The following is a 26427-nucleotide window of genomic DNA, read 5'->3' as shown; positions in this document are numbered from 1 at the left end:
ACTACTAAACCTGACTTCTAATATTCTTAAATCTCAAAAGCATAGCATGTATAGAAAAAGCATTCTGTCCCTCAATGCTCTATGCTGTGCTTTTATTTCCTGGCAAACTGCATGCTGTGCTTAATACAATTTCCATCTGCCCTCCTTGGCACTTAAACATTAAAAATAAATTTTGACAGCCATCAGAAACTGTTGACAGATGACTGCTCGTTAATTTTTCTCCCATCTTAGAATGAGTCCCTGCCATTTTGTTAGGAAATTTGTAGCACTAAAATGTAATATTCTGAGTTACAACTTAACAAAAACTACTATAAACCACAATTCCCAAAGAATTAAAATGAAATCTTTGCTAATCTCTAAACTCTGTATGCTACCTAGCTAATCATTTTTTAAATCACTCTCCTCCCTACTGTCCCATCCATAGACTAGAAAATGCAGGAGCTATCAATATGCTTGAAAATCTCCCCCAAAAGGCAAAATTCAGTGAATTAAGATGTGATACTGGCTATCTTTGAGAAACTTTTCTCACTTTCTACTCTCAGCCTTCTGGTAATGTCTCTTATGACATTTCTTATATTCCCATAAAGATTCTTCCACTTTGGGGCGCCTGGGTGGCTCAGTCGTTAAGCGTCTGCCTTCGGCTCAGGTCATGATCCCAGGGTCCTGGAGTCAAGCCCCACATCAGGCTCCCTGCTCAGCATGGAGCCTGATTCTCCCTCTCCCTCTGCCCCTCCACCTGCTTGTTCTCTCTCTCTCTGTCAAATAAATAAATAAAATCTTTAGGGGAAAAAAAAAGATTCTTCCACTTCTGTTATCCCCCTTAGACACTCAACTCTCTGAGGATATGGATTTTGTCTTGGCTTTTAATTTCTAAAGTAAGTGCCCACACTGTGCCCGAACAAATCAGTAATTATTTGTGAAGCTGAGCTGAGCCTGAGCAAATCAAGACAATTTTCATTGGGAGCAACACTGACACAAAGACTCTGAAATGCATTCTTCAGTTAGCCATTGTGCCATCATCTTGCTTAAATAGCACAGAAATTAAACAACAACAACAACAACACATTTCACATTCAATTTGACACTTATTTGTTGAGAAAAGGGATCCACTGACCCTGGGCAATAATAAGGTGTGACACAAGAACCGTCTGAAAACAATGTCAGGAGTCACTGTGGGTGCCCTCCCCTTCTCCCAGCATGACAGGTTGTGAGCATGCTCAGCTTCTGACAGGACCATGGCTTCTTCCCTTTGCAAGGTAGATCCAACTTCCTGCGGCCCCAGGTCTCCACATGCTGGACCAATGCATTTCTCAGATGACTGCACGCACCCACAACTATGCTCTCTGGTTCAAGCAGTATGGGTGACTACTACTCACTGATAAGGTTGATCTACCACTTCTATAGTAAGGGAGAATAACAGGGAACAGCAAACTTTCACTGGAATAAAAATCTATGCTTTCTATTGAGCAGACTGCTAAAACCCTGGCACACCTCTATGTGGATTATAAGGAGAGGGGAAACTCAGGCCTTACTTCTTTCCCCCATTAAACATCCTTTTCCCAACAAAGCCTGTTTCTTAATCCATGCCACATATTATGAAATTTGTCCTACACTCCAATGCATGACAATCCAGATGGGTTTACCTGGCATATCAGAAGGTCATTAAAAATTTTCTTTGAGAAGTGTATGGAACAGTAAATAGTGATGCCAAGTGCTGGACAGCATGCTAGATGTTTATATATCATTTACTGGTCACAACAACACTTTTGAGGTATTGCTTACATCTTAAAGGTGATGAAACTAACAGTAAAATAAATTAAGCAATTATCCAGCTTGAAACAACGGTAAGCTCTAAACTTCTTATGTCACTCTAAGAAAAAGACAATTAGTAATTACACACAGAGGTGAAATAAAGTTGGAGGGAAAATTAGAAAAGTAGTAAGAGATCTGTGACAAGATTCAAGGAAGACTATGGGACCAAAGAGACAGCATGTAAGCACAAAGCAGGAGGAAAGGACAGCCATGCAGAGGTTAAGACAGTCAGGGTAATGAAAGGAGACAATCTGAAAACGAAATCACAAGAAAGGAACAAGGGAGAGGAAAAGCACTATGAAAACAAATTCCTCTCACAATTAGTGATGTGTCGCAAAAAAAAAAAAAAAAAAAAAAACTTTGCACCATACTGCCAAACCAATTTCCCCCAATAGACACCTAACCAAACCATTAACTCTAAATGGGAAAAACCAAATGATTAAACTGAAACAGAAAACTCTGAGAATTTCTTACCCAGCCACTGACAGGATACATAATAACTGCCATCCATCTCCCTAATATTTTCTTCACTACACCTAAAGAATGTCTGAGATATCTAAGAGTGGTTAAGTCCAAAAGAAAAGACTATATTGGAACATGAAATGAATCTTTGGGACTCAGTGTGGTCATTTCCAAGTTTGTATGCTTCCACTGGCAAACACTATTTACAACATATTCTGCACTATTTCTTCCCCAAGTACTTCAATTATTAAACCATGTAGTTATTTGAAGGATTTGGCCAAGTCGTTAATAAATGAAAGCATTAAATAACATGATGATCCTAAAAAAAAATTTACATCAAGCTAGTTGTGAACACATTCAATTTCAATCATATCAAGTAAACAGGCTGAACTGATGGGAACTGTCTCTATTAAAATGCAATTAATTTTTCCACCAGTGCACTAAGATTTCCAGAGTTACAATATCATGAAACTCACCAACTGGCCTCATTAATTCTGAATCCAAGATTCTGGATGTGGAAATTTCCTTTAAAAGGCCACAAACTATCACAGAATGATCTGATCAAAACAGTACTATTATCAGCTATTTATTTGAGCATCTACAGGAAGCGTCACTTCACTAAAGGCATGGTATCTGGCTAATTTTCAGCTTGGTTTGGAATGAGCTACCCATTTTAGAAATAATAAGTAAACTCTCTCTTGCTGCTCTGTTAGAAAAGAGCCGTACATTGACAATCACATTAAAATGGCTCTACTTTACTCAGAGAAGCCTGCATGTACATTAGGGGGTAGGGAGACAGAGAGAGAGAGGAAATATGGACGTGCACATCTTACTGGTCTGTTTCCAGAGAGCTGCTTTCCCTGAACTTGGTGCTGGCATCACCTCTCCAGTTTCCTTTAAGGATGGGTATTAAACGTTTCCATATAAAATTTATTTTCTGTCTTGTAAAGGGCAGTTGTTGAAATGCAAGGAAAAGCGTGTAGAAGAATGTTTGTCCTTATGGAAAAAGTGTTCTTTTCGTTTTGGCAGTTAAGATCTCAGAGCCAAATTCCTGATTCATATTTAAGAAACATGTAAAACCCTGCATGACCTGCTATTAAATTTCCCACCAGTCACTTCTATTCTATCTATATTTTGCATGCCTGATGTTTTCTATTTTATTATATCTAGAAGTATTTTTTAAGCTACTTCTAACTCCTTGTGGGATTAGGAAGGATAAAATAAAGGAGCCTCAGTCATTTATTCAACAAACACTGGGTATCTGCTATACTCCACGTCCTACCCTAGGCACTTAGGATACACAGAGGTTGCATTCCAGTAGAGAAAAATACACAGAGAGAGAGAGAGAGAGAGAGAACATGTCAAGGATTTTTAAACAGTGGGAACGAAAGCAGAGTAAGGGGCTAAGAAGTGACTGGGTAGAACGGGGAAATTTTAGATAAAGAGGGCCTCTCTGAAGAGGGGTCACTAAAACAGAGATCTAAATGATGTGAAAGAAGTCATCGATGATCGAGGTAAGAATTCCAGGTAGAGGAGGGGCGCCTGCGTAGAGCAGTTAGTTAAGCATCCACCACTTGGTTTTGGCTCAGACCCTATCTCAGGGTCCTGAGATCGAACCCCGTGTCAGGCTCCACACTCAGCTCAGAGTCTGCCTAAGACTCTCTCTCCCTCTGCCCCTCCACCCTGCTTGCTCCCTGTCTCTCTCCCTCAAATAAATCAATCTTAAAAAAAAAAAAAAAAAAAAAAGAATTCCAGGTAGAGGAAAGAGTAAGCACCAAAAGCATCCAAGTGTAAATGAGATTGTTTTCAAGAAACAAAAAAATTCAGAGCAACTAGACAAGAGTGAGCAAGCTGGAGAAGAAGCCACAGACATGGGAAGATTTTGGATTATGTAAGGTCTTGCAGAACACACTAGGGAGTTTGATTTTACCCTAATTATGAGAAGGAATACAAGTTTTGAGCAAGAAACATGTCAAAATTCGGGTTTTTTTTCCCCCTTGCTATGAGGATACTAGAGTCTATACATACTCAAGTATTTTCAATATTAATAAAGAAGAAAATACATATAATTTTGACTGTTTCTAAAAACATATCATTAATTTTATAGCAATTTAAGAACCACTTGGGAAGTTTGTTCATGGTATTTTTTTATGATGGTCTTTTTATTACCATTTCAGAAATCTTCATTTTATATCTTTTTACACATGCTTCAATTAATTTGGTCAACAGTCACTGAAGAACATACACAAGGAGATAAAGGGTGGTAATACCTAAAAATAACAAAAATGCAACACAATGTTGTCTATTACAACATAAATGTACTTGTAAATCAGTGCAAGTAACAAGCTGACATGTCTATTTCATCAAAAATCTATGAAGTACTGACACTCCCCCCCTTCAAGTGCTATTAAAAGGAAGATTTAGTAAATTTACTTTTGAAAGACAAAAATCTATTATCAACAAAGGTAGCTAATTAGCTACTTACAGTATCAAACAGTGAGATTTGATGGTCTCTGTGGCAAAAACTAAGCCTGTTTCAAAGGCAGAGTATCAGTGTATTAATGATTTGTTTAACAAACCTGGAAAGATAGCTGGATATTTTTAATGTCTTATTTATTGATTTTGTTGCTCATTCCACAAATAATATCTAGTGTATTAGCAAAAACCTCTTGCAACAGGGAAATTAATGAGCAGGTTGGCTGCAGGCCATTAATGCAAAATAATCAACAATTTTCCTAGGAGAAAAACAGTAACACAGTAACATGCTTACATATAACTAGGACCAGTATGAAAAATTTTAGGACAAGTGAATATTAACAAAAAACATGAAGATCTTCAACAAACATACAGTTTGAATGTATACAAAAAGTTTAGCAAATATTCAGCAAAAAGTCAGTTCTATTACTCAGCTCTCTCTTCATCACATTTATAGTTAACTTCTCTTCCCTAGATTTCCCTTTTTATAACTCCTTTGCTCTATTTGCCCTAACTAAAATTCAGTAGGATCACTTGTCATTTCCATGGTATAATGGCAATGGGAAACTGGTGGGAAATTAATGAGAGAATCTAAGTGGGTACTAAAATCCATACTAAGTCTTCTGATGATTCTTTCCTACTCACTGAAAAACACACCCTTGTCTGCTTGCTTTTTAACAAGTATCTCTGAGGTAATAGCAACAATAAGTCCAACATATTTTTTCCTTTGAGAAAAGATAGTACACAAATAGTTACATTACAAAATAACATTTAAATTTCATTATGTGGTGTGTGTCAGATCATGGTAGAAGGTGGTAACTTTTTAGTTTGTCTCCTTTTTAAAAATAAATCCTGGGGAGCCTGGGTGGCTTAGTCAGTTAAGTCTCCAATTCTTGATTTCAGCTCAGGTCATGATCTCAGGGTCATGGGATCAAGCCCCACATATGGCTCCATGCTCAGCATGGAGTCTGCCTGAGATTCTCTCCCTCTGCCCCTCCCCCGCCACATTCTCTCTCTCTCTCTCTCTCAAAATAAATAAAATCTTAAAAAAAAAAAAGAAAATCCTGAGGAATGGGAGTAATTTCAGAGAAAATTCAACAAAGAGGTAGTATGAGGGTACCTTTTCTAGAACATCCTTCCTCACCCTTGCCTCCTCCATTTAAAGTTCAAGTTCCACCTAAGCCATGAAGTCTTCTCCTACCCAACCCAACAGGCTGATCTTTGATCAATTCCTACTATACAATTTAGCACTTAACTTTATAAGGTCTTATGTCATTTCCTGATTTTTACACACATTGCCTATGTCCACAATGTAATTGTGCAAGGTGTGAAATCAGATTGAAAGTGTGTATTGCCACAGCCACCACCATCCCAACACAGACACAGGCTGCATTGGGCACACACTGAGTACAAAAATGATGGTCAATATACACCTATCCAATATATCAAGTGGCCCAACTACTGATCGAAGTCAACAAAATCTGGTGACCTCCTGTGGGAGGTAAACAAAAATATCTTGTAGAAGGTATTCTGTTTACCTTTTCTGTAGGAGGTAAACAAGACGGACAAAAATGTCTCCCTTGGAGAGTTTACATTCCACTGGAGACAGACAAGGAATAATGACTGGAAGGTTTAAGGGCTATGGGGAAACTACATATAACAAGGTAAAGGAGGAATGACAAATGTGTGGTATGCATTTTGGGGGGCGATGGAGATCAGGGTTGGTGGTTTGTTAAAATTCCCAGAGTATCTAGCCATGCATTTATTTGTGTATGTGTACATCATTATGGGAAAAATTCAAAATAAAACAAAGTACAGATTCCATGTAAAAATAATAGTTTACACTTAAGAAGCTTTAATAGGGGCCTGAATTTAGTCAAGTGTCCTGATTTCAGTCAATTCTAAACAAAAAGTTAGCACAGCTCCCAACACAATCTCTACTTCTCAATCAACCTCTCCCCACTCCACCCCCTCACCTTCCTCTTCCTCTCCCTCACACACCAGCCCTCCAAAACAAATTTATAAATCATCTATAAGTACAATTGGGTACACTCCTACTCTTTCCCACAGAGGTTGTCATCACTGCTCTAATGAATCATGCTTAAAACAGTATCAAATAATCCTATTTTTTAAAAAAACCTATGTATTCAAAAGAAAAGACTATGAAAAATAATCATCTCTACTCTCCCTTCTGGGGCCCCGAGTTCTGCCTAGTAAAATTTACAAGTTCTACTGCATTACAAATAGAACAGATTTTTATCATTTAAGAAGGGAAACAAATATCCAACCATAATTAATCATCCCTTCTCCTGTGCCCATATCACTTTCTTCATAACCTATTTTCATACTTATTATATTGTCCTATATCTTGTGGTTAAAATGTCCATCTATTCAGACAGATTTTGACCTTACTCATCTCTTCTTCCAGACTGAGTCCTTAATACATGGAGAACACTAAACAAACATTTATGGATGACCTATGGGAAAATGTATTCCAAGCTGCAAAAAACTCCTCAAACAGTAACCATTCATAAAAGAAAGGCTACCAATAGTGTTGTTAGTTTTTTAAAAAACTCTATTACTACTTCTTACTTCTTAAAAGTTATATTACTTGTGTATTAAACCAACTAATTTTGGGGGCACCTGGCTGACTCAGTTGGAAGAGCATGTGACTTTTGATCTCCAGGTTGTGAGTTTGAGCCCCACATTAAGTGTAGAGATTACTTAAATAAAATTTTTTTGAGATGCCTGCTACGGCAAAGAAGTGAAGGGATGTGGCTATATAACCTTAAATATCAGTTACCAAAAGGGTAGAAAATAAATGCAAAGGAATTCATTAACTTATTTTGGGGGTGCCTACTATGTATGCCAAGCACAATGCCAGACACTGCTACATAAGAAAACAACTACTACCCAGTGGCTAATATGTGGAGGACACATACACTAGAATGTGAGCTCCATGAGTGCGGGGGACCGAGGCACGTATGTATCTCCAGTCCTACACACTGCCTGGTACATGCAGTTAACTATTTATTGACTGAATCAAGCAAATGGAGACACAGCTCCTCCAAACCTCACTCTTCCATCCATTCCTACCCCCATCTTTATTGGTGTTCACTCCTATCCTTTATTTCCTTCCTTCCAGTAAAATCTGGAAGCGCTTTGTTTATTCTCATGGGTTACTCTATCTTCACCTCCAGGGTATTTATGCTCAAAAAGTCAACAAATACAAAACCAGGGGGTAGAGGAGGCTCTTCAGAGCCTCTTTATTACTTCTTGTCATCAAAGTCAAACTACTTTTAAAAGTCTACCCCAGACATCTCCACATCTTCACCTTTTACTCACCTCTCAATCACTGCAGTATGGCTTCTGCCTCCCACTCCTCTAACCAGTCAGCTTTATTGCTCACTAAATATTTGTAAGTGAATACTTAAAGGAAATCTGAAATGGGCTTTACTGGTTATTTAACAGTTCGCCATTTTAACTGTCTACCACAATATCACTCAAAGTTGCCCCAAATAATATTGTCACATCAATGCTAGAAAATTTCTAAGGGAAAAAAAAGTGTTATTTTCTATTATAGCTACACTGAAGTTAAACCTTTGCCTTCCTTTTCAATTTGGCCAACAGGAATACTAGACATAAACTTTTACTCAATTGTAAAAACTACATACATGCCCTAATTATAACCATATAGGCATTCTATGTGTGTATGTGTATGTGTGTGCACCCGCACATACTTGCCCTTGACTTTCGTGTTCAGTGAGACAAATATATTCCCTGTACCAGACTTTCATTTACTACATTTTCTTCTCATTACCTTTCTCTGCCTCCCTCTCTTTTTATTTTCCTCAAAGCGAGCCATGTCAAATCTTTTGCTGATGAGACGTAAGCATGACCGACAGGACAGATGGTGGATGGAGGGAAGGTGGAGGGTGGGACGGAGGGATGGACAGGAAGGTCTCTTTCAAAATGTAGCTAGTACTTTTTCAACTGGTATGTTATCACTGGAATACTAACTGAAGATGGGAGCAACCTTCATAAGGATTACAAAGCACTGATTTTCTGGTTTGCACAACAGGATTTATAGACTGCCGTGACAGAAAATTTCACTATTTTCACAAAGCTGCTAGACTACCTGTCTGCTTTTAGTAGGCACAACAGTACTATATTACAAACCAAACTGTTGCTGTACTTTTACAAAAGATAACCTTGGAGGTATTAATATACATGAAAAGGACAACACTGCAGAGCAATCCAGCAATCAAAATCCCAAAACACCTACCAGACTCTGATATGGGCAGAATAATTCACATACTATCTGAGAGAAGTGAATAACTAAGCCATCTAGATGCTTACACAGTGCAAACCAATCTTATTACCAAAAACTAAAAATAAAAGCTAATTCCTTTGTTTAGACTAAAGATTAGGGTAAAGTTTGTACTTCATACATATTGCCTGTGTAATACAAGTGTTTTCAATTCTATGTATTAAATTCATAAAAGTAAGGAAGGTCTGTCAATACATAGTAAGTACTACTCTAAAGTGATAAAGGGAAATTCCTCCATTGGGCCAACAAAAATCACATGGGTCCTTCATTAGATTAAGTGGGTACCATAAAAAAAAGTATTTGGTTTTTATGTGGGCAAGGATTACGTTTTTACAAAACTGACCACTAAATGCACAGATACACAACAGGATGACCTTAGAAAAACTGCTCAAAGGGTGCAGAAGAGTAAGGATCAACAGTTAAGAAAAAAAATTTGAAGCACTTCCCAGGTAATGAAAAATCCCATTATGAGAATCCATTACAAACCAGAAGTGGTAAAGCTGGAGACAGACCAGAAGCAATCAATCACCACTTGCAGCTGCTATTCTATAAGCAAAATGCTTCCAACTGTCCATTCAGCAGTGAAACTAGTAATTGTCCCAACTACCGAAGTTGGTATATGTGTCCCTTTTCTACCTGGCTTCTGTGAAGGACCTGATAGTAATACATACCACCTCAATGGTGGTTTCTTTACAACCCAAGCCTAATGCTTAGCCTAGATTTAGATCAGGTAATAGAAATCCATGTTCTTAAGAAAGTTCAAGTACAATCTAAAACTAAGCTACTTAAATCTTTCCTGCCTAAAAAATCTAAGAGGATTCTTAAATTATGTGTCTACTGGAATAGAATATTAAAATAAAGCATACCTTCTTCACAGCCAAACTACTGTCCCCTAGAGGCCCAGTAAGTTCCTAGAGTTTTCTTCCTGACCATATAGTTAAGTATGTCCAATGAGATAATTAGATGATATAAAGATGCCTTTAATGCAAAGTGAAGCAGGAGTTGTGTTTTCCTTTACAGAAAAGGACCAAATTATTGATAACACAATGAAACTCAGATCAAATGTCCTCCCTTTCAGAGAAGCCTTTGCTTGTCACCATCTCTAAAGCGGCCTCTCCATAAAAGGTTTCTCCTAATTCCAGCACCCTGCATACTACAGCTCCCCGTGTATGTCCTTTATGGCACTATCCTGTACTTCATCTTGTTTACTTATTTACCATCTATGTATCTACCTCTGACATGGGGCAGCCTTGACCACGACCACCCGGTTTACTGTCGATTTTCTGGTACTAGAGCAAAGAGTCTGACACAAAGTAAGTGCTTGATGTAGCTGAATAACCGAACAAACAGAAGGACTGCCCAGGCACCAGACATTTCCCATACACACCATCCTCTCTCCCACGACTCTACCACAGTATCAAATGGGCTTCCAGGGGAAAAGATGTATTTACTAAAGTCCCTTCCACCCTTTTTGTTCTTGTTCTTAATAGAAATTTTTTTATGTATAAACAGAATTCTTTTTAAAAAGACTATGGTTTATTCCACAAACTTTCAAAGAAAAAAAATCTTCAAGTATCAAGTTTTTCTTCTTTCATTATTAAATTGGCCATGTGTATTTCCCAAGTATAAAAATGTATTAGAAATGTTACTTTAATCCAGAAATCTTTGAAATTAAATCAAATCATATAGGCATAAACAAAGTGAGAAGCAGAGGCAAGACACTGAGAAATCTGATCTCTTTGATTTTAATCTGTACCCAAAATTAAAGGTCACTGCTCTAACTCATTAAATTCATGATATCAACTCAGCAATGTAAAACAAGACCTAGTATTAAGTAAGAGTAAAGATGAAAACAGACATTCAAAAGAAATAAGTTCATTATCTATTTAAATAACTGAATAAATTGAAGAAAAAGAAACTTTAATGTTATTGTGATATCTGAAAATATAGCACCTTGCTAAGAATATGTAAATCCCCCCAAAATTATCTTCTATATATGCCTAAACTACTCTTGTAATGAGACTCTTATTCAACCTAACAAGAAACTTATCTTTGATGCCTGCATTGCTTGCTACTTGAAACAAAAACAACTATATTAACAGTTTGATGACAATTCTGAAATCATAACGAATATAATGTAGGGAGAAAAATTCTGGCCCCTACACCATATGTGGGTGTGTTTGGAATGGGAGAACACAGACTCGTGAGAAAGACCTCATCCTTAGCTTGCTCACAGTCTTGTCAACAAAGAGACCATGCTTCAACAAAGTGCCATGCACAGTACAGCCCAGCTTCAAATCTGGCTAATCCAGTTCTGCAATGAACACAGTATCTAAGCAATAAAATGTACCATTTTTGATCACTTAAGGTTTACTTTTCACCCATTTATTTACCTCTTTTCTGTGGCAAAAAGATCCTAAGATGACAAAAAGATCCCAATGATTCCACCTCCTGGTGTCCATGCCTTTGTGTAATCCCCTCTTCTTCAGTGGAAGCAGGACTTTCTTCCAATCAACACAATATGGGAAAGGTAATGGGATATCACTCCCATGGTTGTGTTACATTATAGGCAACTCCATCTTACCACAGCAGACTGGAGCTACAGACTCCCTGTGCAGGCTTAATGATGTAAGCAGCCATGCTGGAGAAGCCCATATGGCAAAGAACTGTGGGTGGCCTCTAGGAACCAGGGGCGGGCCCTAGCCAACAGCCAGCAAAAAGCAGTGGCCCTAAGTCACACAGCTGCCAAAGAAATTCTGCTAACAACTTTAATGAGTTCAGAAAGTGATTCTTCATTCAAGTCCGCAGATGAGAATGTAAACTGTCCAATACCTTGATTGCAGCCCAAACAGAAGACTCAGCTAAGCTGTGCCCAGACTCCTGAGCCTCAGAAAATACGACATAATAAATGTGTGTTGTTTTAAGCTGCTGAATTTGTGGAAAATTGTTATAAAGCAATAGAAAACTGCTCTCTAGTTTGATGTTATTCTTACTTCTTCAATGTACTTGAACTAACACAATATACAATGCCCCCAATAAATGCTTATTGAGAATTAACTGTGAGAGTCTGATCATTCCAGTCCACTTACACTTCACTTGTATGATAAAGCAGGTGCGTGCACACACATGTTAGAGGAGTTGGAAACTGCTTTGGAATCAGAGCCATCAGCAATGCCTTACTCTAAAAAGAGACAAGAGGCCACGGAACCCAAAAGTGAGAAAATATCAAAGGAATGCATATCTCATGTGATCCCCACAGGTTAGCAAAAGAAAGACACAATTCAGAGGCAACCACCAAAGATATTTATTTCCAACACAAGACCATTTGTTTTATTTCTCAGTTGCTGTTACCTAGAGATTACTTTATAAATAAAAGATTAAAAATCAAAAACCTTCTGCTGAAATGAACATCTGGTTTACCTGCTAAAAATATAAAAGAAGGAGAATATAAAAATACATGTTAAGTGCATTTTACATGACCTCAAAAGGTAGTTTTGATTTATGTAATAGATGCCTCGGAGATACAATGAGGAAGACAGCAATGATAAACAAGAACAAAGATCCTGGACGGTTCTAAAATACTGCTGCTGGGTAATATTATTCATCTGAGTGGAAACGACCCTGAGTAACAAAGGTAGTAAAAAACTTAAAATATTGAACAAGATTTGATATATTGAAAAGAATGCTGCTAGCAAAAAAATGATTTGTTGGAAAAGAAAGTAAGTGGAAGAAACCGAAGGCAGTTAAAAAAGGGGCGGGGCAGTGCACGCTGGAGACAGCAGGTGTCTGTAATAGCAGACAATCAGTTCTACAGAAGAAAGTCAAATCTGTTGGCCTTTGTTTTTTCCTTTTTCCTATGTTGGATTTCTAAAAATGATAGGTACAGACAGTCATTTTATAGGCTGCCTCTGGTGGTATTACTTAGGAGCTGTATCTATATCCAAGTCTGAGTGATAGAGATAATTAAATTTCAAGTCCGTAAAGATAAATTCATGAGACGACTATTCAGTGTTAGCACTCACGGCATTCAAACCTTCACTGTGCTAACACAGGCTGTGGGTTGACTAAAGCACACATATAAAAATACAAGTACATACGTGGCCCTTACCATGCAATGTAAACACCTAACTCTAGGAAACTTGTAATTATCTTTTAAAAGAATTTCATCAAGTTTCAGAAAACAACAAAAAGAAAGCAACATATTCTAAGCATGACCGACCAGACTTGAGAGAATGACCTATCCCTGACAGGAAATAATATGCCGCTGTCTCCTAAGAAATCAGAGGCTCTTTTTTTTTCTGATACATAAACAAGAGGACTAATAAAAATGTAGAAGACTGCTTTAAAGAAGGCGGGGAAAGTGGTATCTTCCAAGTTATAAATATTACTGAATTTTGTGCATTTTAAATTACATCAATATGCCATTACTTGGATGTTGCATATTTACCGATACACGTTTTTGAGTTTTCTAAACAGAGCAGGGATGGGTTCCACTTGCTCAGCCGCAATAGGCCTCATGGTATTCAATACACACTGTTTCTATTTTTCTTTTTCTTTTCTTTCTTTTTTTCTTTTGGACTATAAATAAACCTACTAAAACAGTGTCAGGTTGAAAATTTCTACATTTTTCTTTTTCAAGCCTCCCATAGCTCCCTTTGCATAGCCACCTCTAAATAATAAAACTGTCAAGATTATCTTTGTTGTTAGTGATGACAAAAAAATGCTACTAATTAATAGCATACATAGTAGTGAATGGCAAAAAGTTCAGGAGTAAAAAGGACCTAGATCTGAATTCTACATTTGATATTTATTAGTTGTGTTCTTATTTAGCAGCATCTAGCACATAAAAAACACTCAAATTTTTCCAAGAGAAAGAGTGTTTCGGGTTGGGTGCATTCTAAAGGGGTGTGAAGAGCCTGGAGAATGTATTCATGCAAGAGAAAATGGGAGCTGATTTAGTAATAACACAGGAATCAAACACAGAAACTAATGCCCTTTCACATTTGTACCACGCAGGCTTAGGAATACTTCCACTCACGCTTTCACTCCATTTCACAACAGGGTACACGAGATGCTGAGGCTGTAAGAGGCTGAGGGGCTTGCCTATGGTGAGGAAACAGAACACAGGATATTCAGGATCCACAGGTCTCCTCACATCTAGTCCAGCAGATGCTGTTTTCTACACACACCAAGTTCCTGCCAATCTCAGAAGAGTTTAACATTTCACAAGTTCAGGCACTTTGAAAACATGTTCCTAAACAAAAAGAGCACACTTATCTCAAGCTTTAAAGAAGAGGGAAAAGACAAGCCAACAGAACCAAAATCCAGTGCTGATTCTGTAGCGGTTACAAAATAGTCAATGTGTCCTTTCCCTTCAGAGGTTAGGCAGGTAAGGAGAGGTGGAGATCATCTTTTTAAATTTTAATATTGTTAGAAAACTCTGATCTGGTTAAGTATTTTCTTTTTTTTTTTAAGATTTTATTTATTTATTTGAGAGATAGTGAGAGAGAGAGAGCACAAGCAGGGGGAGCGGCAGGCAGAGAGGGAGGGAGAAGCAGGCTCCCCACCGAGTGAGGAGCCCAATGTGGGGCTCGATCCCAGGACCCTGGCATCATGACCTGAGCCGAAGGCAGACGCTTCACCGACTGAGCCACCCAGGTGCCCCTGGTTAAGTATTTTCTTAACAAAACTGAAACAATCACACTCTGACATTCAAAGTACCCATTATGACATCCCAACGTACATAACCTAACAACATCAGGGTCTTTACTGAAGACAAGATGCACTATCACCATCTTCCAGAGTCTGAAAAAGAGAGAACTGACCTCTCAGCATGGTCTGCAGTTCTGCCAACTCAAAGGATTAATTCTTTATGGTCACAGCACATAGTATTTGACAAAAAGACATCAACTAACAACCAATATCCATTTTCACCTCTACATACTAAACAGGCAAGGATGCAAAAAGAATGGGGAGAAGCTGCTTTATCACCTGGACAACAAATCAATTTATAGAGCAAACACTCAAAGGTTAAGTATAATAATATATAGTGAAAATTAATATCAACTAAGAAAACAGGGTAACATACAAACTATAAATACTACAAAAGCAACATTATTATTCAAATAAATGGTTTAATCCTACTTTTGCCCAATAAAGTTAGGCAAAAGCATCATCTCATGCAATTTTCCAAGTAACTGTCAATTAATCAACAAGAATTTTATTTCTTATCAATCTGAAACTAGAGCTTGCAAAAATTCATACCAACTCACTAGAACCATTTAGCACCATCTAGGTAGGCAAAGCAGCCACAAGGAGCAAGAAAATGCTGACGTGAATACACAGACAACTGGAGAACAGGGCAATAAATATTAAGTTACTCATTTAAGAAAGAAAGCAAAGGCAAAGTAAGACAGAAGAGGGAATAGATGATGTGGACTATGGTCATGCTGGGAGAAGTGAAGCTGAGCTACATTCAGGAAGTCACTGTAAGCCTGAGGAGCTGTCCCTGCCTATATTCTACTCATACGTATTGAGCATCACCCCTGTATCAGGCATGGTGCCAAGTCCTGGGGTAGGAGAAGAAATAAGACAGAGACTGTCCTCTACATGCTCAGCCTAAATGGAAAAGTTGAATATACAAATAAATAATTACAAGGTGGCTAACATTCCAGGAGTGGAATCTGTGCAAAGGTAATAGAAGGGGACAAACTGGGACTAGACCTTTTTGAGAGGGGTCTCCAAAAAAAATTAATTTCTAATGCCCTAAAGCATACATGGAAGGTAATGAGTTACCTTCACTCTTACACATCTAGGATGATGATATTCATATACCATCCCTGGAAAAATTCAGAAATAGTCACTCAAACTCATTGTCTGGCAGACAGAGGCTCCAATCAAAGAGTGAGATTTCACCAGATACACAGAAACAAGCATAGGGCATCCCAGGCAAAGAAAATCTGATTTGCAAGGAGAGGATAAGCCATGTTTGGGGAATTCCCAGTCATATGGGTGAAGGTGCAGGCAGGGATGAAGGTGAGTGGGAACAGAACTAGACTCTGGCAAGAGATGGGGCAGGATTTAGTTTTGCATCACACTGCAAAGCATTTAGCATGGCATGCTAACATATAATCCATATGTTAACATAATTCCATATATGTTAATATATGGAATTAATATACAGAAAAGGGGAGGGGCATACTATGGAGGTGTAAAGTGATCAGATTTGTCCCAAAGCACTTGGTCCTAGGACGCTATCATATTTACCACACAGCAAGGGGGGGAAAAAAGTTCTATCCAAACTGGAACGTGAACTTTTTTACATTGAAAAATGTTTTATTACATAACAAGTAAACTTTGTCATACACACTCCTATCAATGATTTAAAGAACTCTAAAAAATAACATTTTTCAGATCATGTGAATTTATCATGAGTCCAAAAAGATATTGACATTACTTTTAACAGCTCTTCAATTTCACACACACACACACACACACACTGCAAAGAAAAAGCAATTCCTAAGATAGTAGATACAGTTACTGGATCAGTATGCTTATCAATTAGAAATAAACTGGGTCTTAGATGGGAATTTACTTAAATAAAAAACAGTATGAAAACCCCAGCACTACTGATACTTAGAGGCAACTCAGTAAATGAGAAACAAGTATAGAGGAGATGAAATTTCTCCTCTACCCTCTTAGGGTCTCCGGCCAGGCCTAACAAACTGACGTCACATTAACAGGAGAAAAGCATACAAATTTTTTTTATAATTTTGTATGTATTTGGAAGCCTTCACAAGAAAAACAAAGACCCAAAGAAGCCATTAGGGCCAAGAGCTTATACATTAGGCTGGATGAAGAGCAGTAAACTATGAAGATGTGACAAGATGAAGGGGTTGGACTGGGGCAAAAAACTGTGGAAAAGTGGCTAGGAAGGTAGGGTTAGTTTAATAAAGTTTTTTTTTTTTAAGACTTTATTTATTTATTTGAGAGAGAGAGCAGTAGCATGTGCACGAGGAGAGAGGGACAGAGGGAGAGGAAGAAGCAGGCCCCCCGCGGAGCAGGGAGCCCAATGATGGCGATGCAGGGCTCCATCCCAGGACCCTGGGATCACGACCTGAGCCGAAGGCAGACACTTAACCTACTGAATCACCTAGGGGCCGCAAGTTAGTTTAATAAGGTTTGTTTGCACAGATTTTTCTCTGCCTCTATTCCCCATCTCTGGTGGTAAGAATGTCTTCCTGGTATCAGGAGGGCACCTCACGTGAGTTTTCCCTCTTGCCTGCAGGAAGAGAAAGGAAGGTCAGAGTGGCCTTCTTGCACGAGCTGTTATTTATCTGCCTTTAACTCAAAAAACCCTCATATCTGCATGGCATTTTCTGTGGTGGCATATTCTAGCCCACACAAGCAAAGTTGAAACTTCAAACCCCCCAGAATCTGTTTTCTCCCCACTCTACCCATGAACCTATAGTAATTCTTCTAACGTGCTTAACATTCCAACATCCCCAATCCTCTTGCCATAAAAAACCCGCTCTTAAAAAGAGAGAAGAATTCAGCCTAAAAAAGGAAGGAAATTCACACACATGCTACAACATGGATGAATCCTGAAGACATTAGGCTAAGTGAAATAAGCCAGTCTCAAAAAAAAAAAAAAAATACCTTATGACTGTACTTACATGAGGTATCTAGAGTAGTCAAATTCATAGAGACAAAGTACAATGTCTGTGAGCAAGAGTGGTTGCCTAGGGCTGGAGGGAGAAGAGAACAGGGTTTCAGTTTTGCAAGGTGAAAACGTTCTGGAGATTGGCTGCAAAATGATGTGAATATTCTTAACAGTACTAAGCCACTCACTTAAAAACAGTCAAGATGGGAAATTTTATGTTATGTGAGTTTTAAAATGTTATTAAAAAATAAATTAAAAAAAAAGATGTCTAATAAACTCATTGAGACTGAAATGGTGAATAACTGAGGATGAATCCATGCCTCAGGAAGGAGAAACTAAAAGAGCCTTTACTGGAAACTAAGAGTTTAGAGTCTTTTATTCTGTAAGCAAAATTGGGGGCCAAAACAGTGATTTAATTAAAATGTTTTTCAGCAAGATTAATAAGACATCAATATATTAAAATCTGTTAGAATGGAGCAAGAGATGGAAGTAGGGAGTCAAAACAGCTTAGAAAGATTGAAAGAAATAAGGGAATTCAAGAGATCGGTTCAAAGATGGTTGTTAAGATTTCTAAGCACGGTTAAGAGGAAGGATGCAGCCTAAATGTGCTCCCTTGGGATCATTATTTAGGAGTGGCTGAGCAAGCAGATAAAGAGGCAGTCAACTGCACAAGCTGTAGAATGAGGCCCTTTCTATCGCTCTTCAGCCACCAGACCATTTATCAGGAATCAAAGAACTGCTTTATTTATTTATACTTCTCATCTTATAAAGATTGGAAAAGGTCAGAAAATAACCCGCTGTTCTGTTATTTGCTACTGGCCAAACACAATGGGAATATTTCTACTTCCCAGAATTTGAGCTGCTATGATAATGACACAGCTCTCCTTACAAATTACACAAGAGGTACACTTCTGAAAGATTTTATCAAAAAAATTGTGGTAACTCCAGCCATACGTTAAATGTACTAGGTAAGCCTTTATTTACTAGATAGAGCTCTATCTCCTAGAACGGATCTTTTGTAATACAATTCATTTAACTATTTGTTATATCCTCCTGCAGAATTCTTCCCATTTATCTCCACTACTGCATGGGAGAAAGGCTTAGAGAGAGGTTAAAAGAAAGTCCTAAATCAGACAAAGGTACTAGAAGAGCCCTTCCTCCTTTTACATACAAAAGGAAAGTAAAACTAGAATCATCTAAAGCATATTAACAAGAATGTGACTCATAATACAACTTAATTATTTGTATATTATAGAGACAAAGAGCTTTTTTACTAAAAAGGCCAAATTTGCCATCACAGATGAGCATTCTCTCCATACATTTTTAACTCACTACTGAATTCTACATGAGACAGTGAAGAGAAGAATACATCAACTTATGCCAACTTCCAAGATAGGGTTATCCACTTACTGCTGAGTCCAGTTTGACTCAAGACTGTGGAAAAGACAAAAATGAGTAACAGTCCTTGTCCCAAAAAAGCATACTGTCCACTGGAGGGTGAAGGGGTAAAACACAAGTACTCACTCAACCAGAACACAAGGGATATGTACTATAAAGGTCATGAGGAACAAGGATAGTTCTGTCATCACAAAACAAGAAACATAAAAACAATATTTTTATTGAAAATTAACTGGCTCTTTGAAAGTTCAGTAAAACTGATAAGCCCTTTTCCCTGAAAATCAGGAAAAGAAAGTAAACACAATTTACTGTATCAGAAATGAGAGGGAGAACATCACTATGGCTCATACAGACATTAAAAGGCTAATAAGAGAATATTACCAGCAACTTCATGTCAACAAATTCAGTTGATTTAAATGGAATGGGTAAATTTCTTGAAAGGTAAAAACTACTGAAGGTCAGGGCACCTGTGTGGCTCAGTAGGTTAAGTGGCTGACTTGATTTCGGCTCAGGTAGTGATCTTGGGGTTGTGAGATTAAGCCCCATGTCAGGCTCTGCACTTGGCAAGGAGTCTGCTTAAGTTTCCCTCTCCCATTGCCTCTGCCCTTCCCCCTGCTCACTCTCTCTCTCTAAAATAAATAAATAAAATCTTTAAAAAAAATAAAAACTACTGAAGGTCACTTAAAAAAAAAACAGATAAATGACATAGTCCTATATTTAGTAGAGGAAAATAATTTGTAGTTTAAAAACCTTACCAAAAAAGCAAACTACAGAATAATCAGTCTCATAAACACAGAAGTAAAAATTCTTAACAGAGTATTTGCAAATTGAACCAAGCATAAAAAAGAATCATGGTCAAGAGATCTATTAGGGGAATGCAAAAACAACACGATCCCATCTATATTTTAGGATGAGAACTCCAAAAGCGTTTTTAGGAATAAAGTAAAACAGAGAGTCTGAAAAAGGTTATGTGTGGGTAGAAGGAGGGGGAGGGAAGACCTACTAAGGTAGTATTTCAGGAGACAAAAGCAAAAGAGACCCCAAGGCCAAGGTGTGGATCTCCATCACCACGTGGCACAACATCTGTGAGCAAGAGTGAAGAGAAAATGGGCTTGCCAGAGACACTTACACCAGTGAAATGTCTGGGCGACTAACATACCCAAGTAAACCTGAATCCTCTGGAAGACAGTCATGCCATTAAGTGACACAACCTTTAGTAAGGATGATAATAAATTCTGTTTTGGCACATGCTGGTGAAAGTAGAATGCATCTGAAAATTACAAAGGACAAGAGCCACAACACAGGGCACATTTTATATAACCCATGAAGGAGAGATTCAATTCTGACTAATCAAGAACTGGCTACAATCCTGAGACAAGGCAACATAGATCATTACTTTGTACTTATTTAAAAAGATGAATGCCTAAAAAATGTACTTTAATAGTCCTGCTTCCTTTCTACCCAAAACATTCTCTTTGTAGTTACTGGGTTAGTAAAACTGCCTACCTGGAGATCTGTCCCTAAGAACAATTTTTATAGCTCTTTTTAAAGTGTTAACAGTGGTCACACATGAATTTAAGACATAGTGTTTTGTGGGGTTTTTTTTTTTAACTTTAAATCATCAGTATCAGGGCAAACAACATTGGTTGTATCGCCCCTTACTTATTCCCTGCTCAAAGAACTTCTGCTTTCTCCAGCTATCAAATGGCCAAAGGGTTGGGTTAAAATCTTCACAGTGAATCTTACTTGGTAAAACTATTCTCAGTTCTAGCAAGCTGCAGGTCAAAATCATCTGGGAACTTGTATTCTTTTTTTTTTTTTAAGATTTTATTTATTTGAGAGAGAGAGAGAGCACAAACTAGTGCAGGAGCAGGAAGGGGAGGAGCAGAGGAAAAGGGAGAAGCAGACTCCCCGCTGAGCAGCCAGCCTGACCTGGGGCTCAATCCCAAGATCCTGGGATCATGACCTGAGCTGAAGGCAGCTGCTTAACCAACCGGGCCATCCAGGCACCCCTCATCTGGGAACGTTTTTAAAAAACCAAAGACAATGCTCAGACTCCCTCCTTCCCCACCTTCCACCCCTCCCCCAACCACCAGCAGCAATTCTCATTTAATTGGTCTGGAGTTAGAGGGTCTTTTAATCATTCATTAGGGAACAAGTCTGAGGACAAAAGTCAACAAAAAGTAAGGTTGGAATAGGGGGTACATACCTCAATGTCACAAAAGCCATCTATGAAAAACCCACAGCGAATATCATTCTCAATGGGGAAAAACTGAGGCTTTCCCCCTAAGGTCAGGAATATGGCAGGGATGTCCACTCTCACCACTGCTATTCAACATAGTATTAGAAGTCCTAGCCACAGCAATCACACAACAAAAAGAAATAAAAGGCATCCAAATCGGCAAAGAAGTCAAACTCTCACTCTTTGCAGATGATATGATACTTTATGTGGAAAACCCAGAAGATTCCACCCCAAAACTGCTAGAACTCATACAGAAATTCAGTAAAGTGGCAGGATATAAAATCAATGCACAGAAATCAGTGGCATTCCTATACACCACCACCACCAAGACGGAAGAAAGAGAAATTAAGGAGTCGATCCCATTTACAATTGCACCAAAAACCATAAGATACCTAGGAATAAATCTAACCAAAGAGGCAAAGAATCTGTACTCAGAAAACCATAAAATACTCATGAAAGAACTTGAGGAAGACACAAAGAAATGGAAAAACATTCCATGCTCATGGATTGGAAGAACAAATATTGTGACGATGTCAATGCTACCTAGAGCAACCTACAATATAATGCAATCCCAATCTAAATCCACTTTTTTCAAAGAAATGGAACAAATAATCCTAAAATTTGTATGGAACCAGAAAAGACCCCCGAATAGCCAGAGGAATGTTGAAAAAGAAAAGCAAAGCGGGCGGCATCACAATTCCGGACTTCAAGCTCTATTACAAAGCTGTCATCAACACGACAGTATGGTACTGGCACAAAAACAGCCACATAGATCAGTGGAACAGAATAGAGAGCCCAGAAACGGACCCTCAACTCTATGGTCAACTCATCTTTGACAAAGCAGGAAAGAATGTCCAATGGAAAAAAGACAGACTCTTCAAGGAATGGTGTTGGGAAAACTGGACGGCCACATGCAGAAGAATGAAACTGGACCATTTCCTTACACCACACACAAAAACAGACTCCAAATGGTTGAAAGACCTAAATGTGAAACAGGAGTCCATCAAAATCCTAAAGGAGAACACAGGCAGCAACCTCTTCTAACCTCAGCCGCATCAACTTCTTCCTAGAAATATCGCCAAAGGCAAGGGAAGCAAGGGCAAAAATGAACTATTGTGACTTCATCAAGATAAAAAGCTTTTGCACAGCAAAAGAAACAGTCCACAAAACCAAAAGACAACCGACAGAATGGGAGAAGATATTTGCAAATGACAGAGCAGATAAAGGGCTAGTATCCAAAATCTATAAAGAACTTAATAAACTCAAAACCCAAAGAACAAATGATCCAATCAAGAAATGGGCAGAAGACACGAACAGACATTTTTCCAAAGAAGACATCCAAATGGCCAGACACATGAAAAAGTGCTCAACATCGCTTGGCATCAGGGAAATCCAAATCAAAACCTCAATGAGATACCACCTCACACTAGTCAGAATGGCTAAAATTAACAAGTCAGGAAACGACAGATGTTGGCGGTGCGGAGAAAGGGGAACCCTCCTACATTGTTGGTGGGAATGCAGGCTGGTGCAGCCACTCTGGAAAACAGTATGGAGGGTCCTCAAAAAGTTGAAAATAGAGCTATCCTACTACCCAGCAACTGCACTACTGCGTACTTACCCCAAAGATACAAATGTAGGGATCCAAAGGGGTACATGCACCCTGATATTTATAGCAGCAATGTCCACATTAGCCAAACTATGGAAAGAGCCAAGATGTCCATAGACAGATGAATGGACAAAGAAGATATGTTATATATGTACAATGGAATATTATGCAGCCATCAAAAGGAATGAAATCTTGCCATCTGCAACGATATGGATGGAACTGGAGGGTATTATGCTGAGCGAAATAAGTCAATCAGAGAAAGACATGTATCATATGACCTCACTGATATGAGGAATTCTTAATCTCAGGAAACAAACTGAGGGTTGCTGGAGTGATGGGGGGTGGGAGGGATGGGGTGGCTGGGTGATAAGACGTTGGGGAGGGTATGTGCTATGGTGAGCGCTGTGAGTTGCATAAGACTGTTGAATCTACTGTACTTCTGAAACAAATAATACATTATATGTTAAAAAAAAAATAAGATAGTAGGAAGGGAAAAATGAAGGAGGGGAAATCGGAGGGAGAGACGAACCATGAGAGACTATGGACTCTGAGAAACAAACTGAGGGCTCTAGAGGGGAGGGGGGTGGGGGGATGGGTTAGCCTGGTGATGGGTGTTAAAGAGGGCACGTACTGAGTGGCGCACTGGGTGTTATACGCAAACAATGAATCATGGAACACTACATCAAAAACTGAAGATGCAATGTATGGTGATTAACATAAAAAAAAATAAAAGTAAGGTTGTCAGAACACCAAGATGGACAGAACACTAATTCTGAAAATGCTGCTGAACTGACACTACAACTATCTTTCACCAGGTTTCTCATTATATAATTAACACATTTTTCTCTTCTTTTAAGCTACCTCTGGTTGTATTTTCTGTTGCTTACAGTAAACAGCAACCTACATGTATACCTGGCAACAAAATTTTCAGGATAAAAGTTTAGCATTATAAACAGGAAGCAGAACTGAAGTCATTCTGCTGACAAAGGACAAGGCAATTTTACAGGAGCCACTAAAGAATGTCATTTTACTGTACATGAAAAGGTCATTTTCGGCAACTTATATCTAATTTAGAATATTTGAAAAGATAGGTATGTGTCTGTTCAACTGCCTCTCCAAATGACTGGAGGTTCTTCTTTGAAACTGAATGATGCATAAAAGACAGTACCATCTTGTACATATATCTTTTACAAGTGTTGTAAGACCTATCTCCCAGGGCCACCTGGGGGGCTCAGTCAGTTAAGCATCTGCCTTTGACTCAGGTCATGATCCCAGGGTTCTGGGATCGAGCCCCGCATCAAGCTCCTTGCTCAGTGGGGAGTCTGCTTCTCCCTCTCCCACTCCTACTCCCCTTGCTTGTGCATGTTCTCTCGCTCTCTTTCTCTGTCAAATAAATAAATAAAATCTTAAAAAAAAAAACTATCTCCCAGATAGACCTATTAGTCTGAAATAAATAAGGACATTCTCAAAAAATGAAATAATATATACATGGCATTTCCTTCTTTGTTCTACTTAATTCAAACTACCTAAATATACAAAAAGCAATGCCACCAATCTTATGCAGCTCGTAGCTACTCTTCAACTGGGCTCTGATTTAAGGTCCAATAAAAGGAGGAAGCACCTGATTTAAAGGAATTTGCATTTTTCTTCTTCAAGAAAAGACAAAACAATAGATGACACCAGTGCTGTGAGACACCTAGGCAGCCCCAGAGGTCCTAGAATGGGAGGCCAAGACAGCTTCTGTGGAGCCAAGGCCAAGGTGTGGATCTCCATCACCAAACTGAGCCACCTGGTCCAGGATATGAAAACTGAGTCCCTAGAGGAAATCCATCTCTTCTCCCTACCCATCAAGGAATCTGACATCACTGACTTTTTCCTGAGGATATTTCTCAGTGATGAGGTTTTGAAGATTATGCCCAGGCAAAAGCAGACCCACACTCGCCAGCGGACTAGATTCAAGGCATTTGTCACCATGGGGGACTACAACTGACTTGTTAGTCTGGGTGTTACGCACTCCAAGGAGGTAGCCACCGCCACATGCGGGGCCATCATACTGGACAAGCTCTCCATTGTCTCTGTGTGGCAAGGCTACTAGAGGAACAAGATAAGCAAGCCCTCCACACTGTTCTTTGCGAGGTGACAAGCCACTAAGGCTCTGTGCTGGTGGGTCTCATCCTCACCTCCAGGGGCACTGGCATTGTCTAGGCTCCTGTGCCCAACAAGCTGCTGATTATGGCGGGTACTGACAAGAGCTACACCTTGGCCAGAGGCTGCACTGTCACCATGGACAACTTTGCCAAGGTTACCTCTGATGCCATCTTTAAGATCTAGAGCCATCTCACCACCAAACCCTGCAGAGACTATATTCACCAAGTCTCCCAATCAGGAATTCAGGGATCATCTCATAAAGATCATCTCATACCAGAGTTTCCAGGCAGAAGACTAAGGCTGCAGTGTGGTCATCACAAAATTCACTTTACTTTCTTTGTATAAAAACTAAGACTATTAAAAAAATTAAGGATTCTGCCCTAAAATTCACTTCTAAGTCAATTATTTAAATCTTTCTTCCTTTTGTTCTCCAAGGAGTGTGGACAACTTGTCGCTTCCAGCACTCATCTCTCCCCCATACCCTGGATTTGATCATTCCTATTCCTCCTGAACCAGCTCCCTCACAGTCTGTTCAGTTAGGTTCAGGAGCTCCTTTCCTTAGGCCTTTAAATATGTTCACATTTCCCAGTTCACCTGCCAGTTCTTACAACCAATAAATTGTACCATATATTCCTTTCCTAACCAGCCACTGCCATGACAACCACCCCGGCTCCCTTCACAGTCAACCTTCTTGAATTGTGGTCCCCTCATCTCTTCATTTATCAACCCACTTTACCATGCCCTCCATCTCCACTACTGGATTAAAACTGCTCTGGGGAAGGTTACCAATTATTGCCTCACTGCTAAAATTAAATACCCCTATTAAGTCTCTGTATTTCTTTCTTATTTTTAAGTTTCCATTAAAGGCAAAGTGTATGTTAGACACTAGATGTACAAAGTTGATTAAAACAGTCCGTATCTTAAAATGCTCACAGTCTTGTGCAAGAAATAGTCACACAGACCATTTCAATACGGCAGTAAATAAGTTCAATGACAGTGGCCTATACATGAAAGAAGGCAATCATAGGGAACTGGAGCTAGGAAATGGTTTCCAAGAAGCAATGAATAATCTCAGTTTTAAAGGTTTAACAGAAATTCTTATGTCATACAGTGAAAAAGATATTTCAGATACAGCATATGTGTGTAAAGAAAAGAGAAATGACCTAAACTCAGGCCAGAACCATGAGCAGGAAGGAGAGGATGGACCCAAGGGAAATTAACCTGTCATACAGAATTTGATACCAATGACTAATCTTCCTTTTCTTCATACTCTCTGCCCTATCCCTCTCTTT

General features: G+C 38.8%; 1 protein-coding gene and 1 pseudogene across 2 annotated transcripts in view; one reads left to right on the top strand and one right to left on the bottom strand.

Moving 5' to 3' along the window:
- Positions 1-26427, bottom strand: part of DDX10 (DEAD-box helicase 10) — a 267172-nt gene that overhangs the window by 131285 nt on the left and 109460 nt on the right. The window lies entirely within an intron of this gene.
- On the top strand, positions 6321-25545 carry LOC141374602 (small ribosomal subunit protein uS5 pseudogene; annotated as a pseudogene).

The sequence above is a fragment of the Callorhinus ursinus genome, unplaced genomic scaffold, assembly GCF_003265705.2.
Source record: "Callorhinus ursinus isolate GAN/ISIS: 27379988/994484 unplaced genomic scaffold, GSC_fseal_2.0 scaffold19, whole genome shotgun sequence".
Taxonomy (NCBI): Eukaryota; Metazoa; Chordata; class Mammalia; order Carnivora; family Otariidae; genus Callorhinus; species Callorhinus ursinus.
This window is presented reverse-complemented; position numbering and strand designations above follow the sequence as displayed.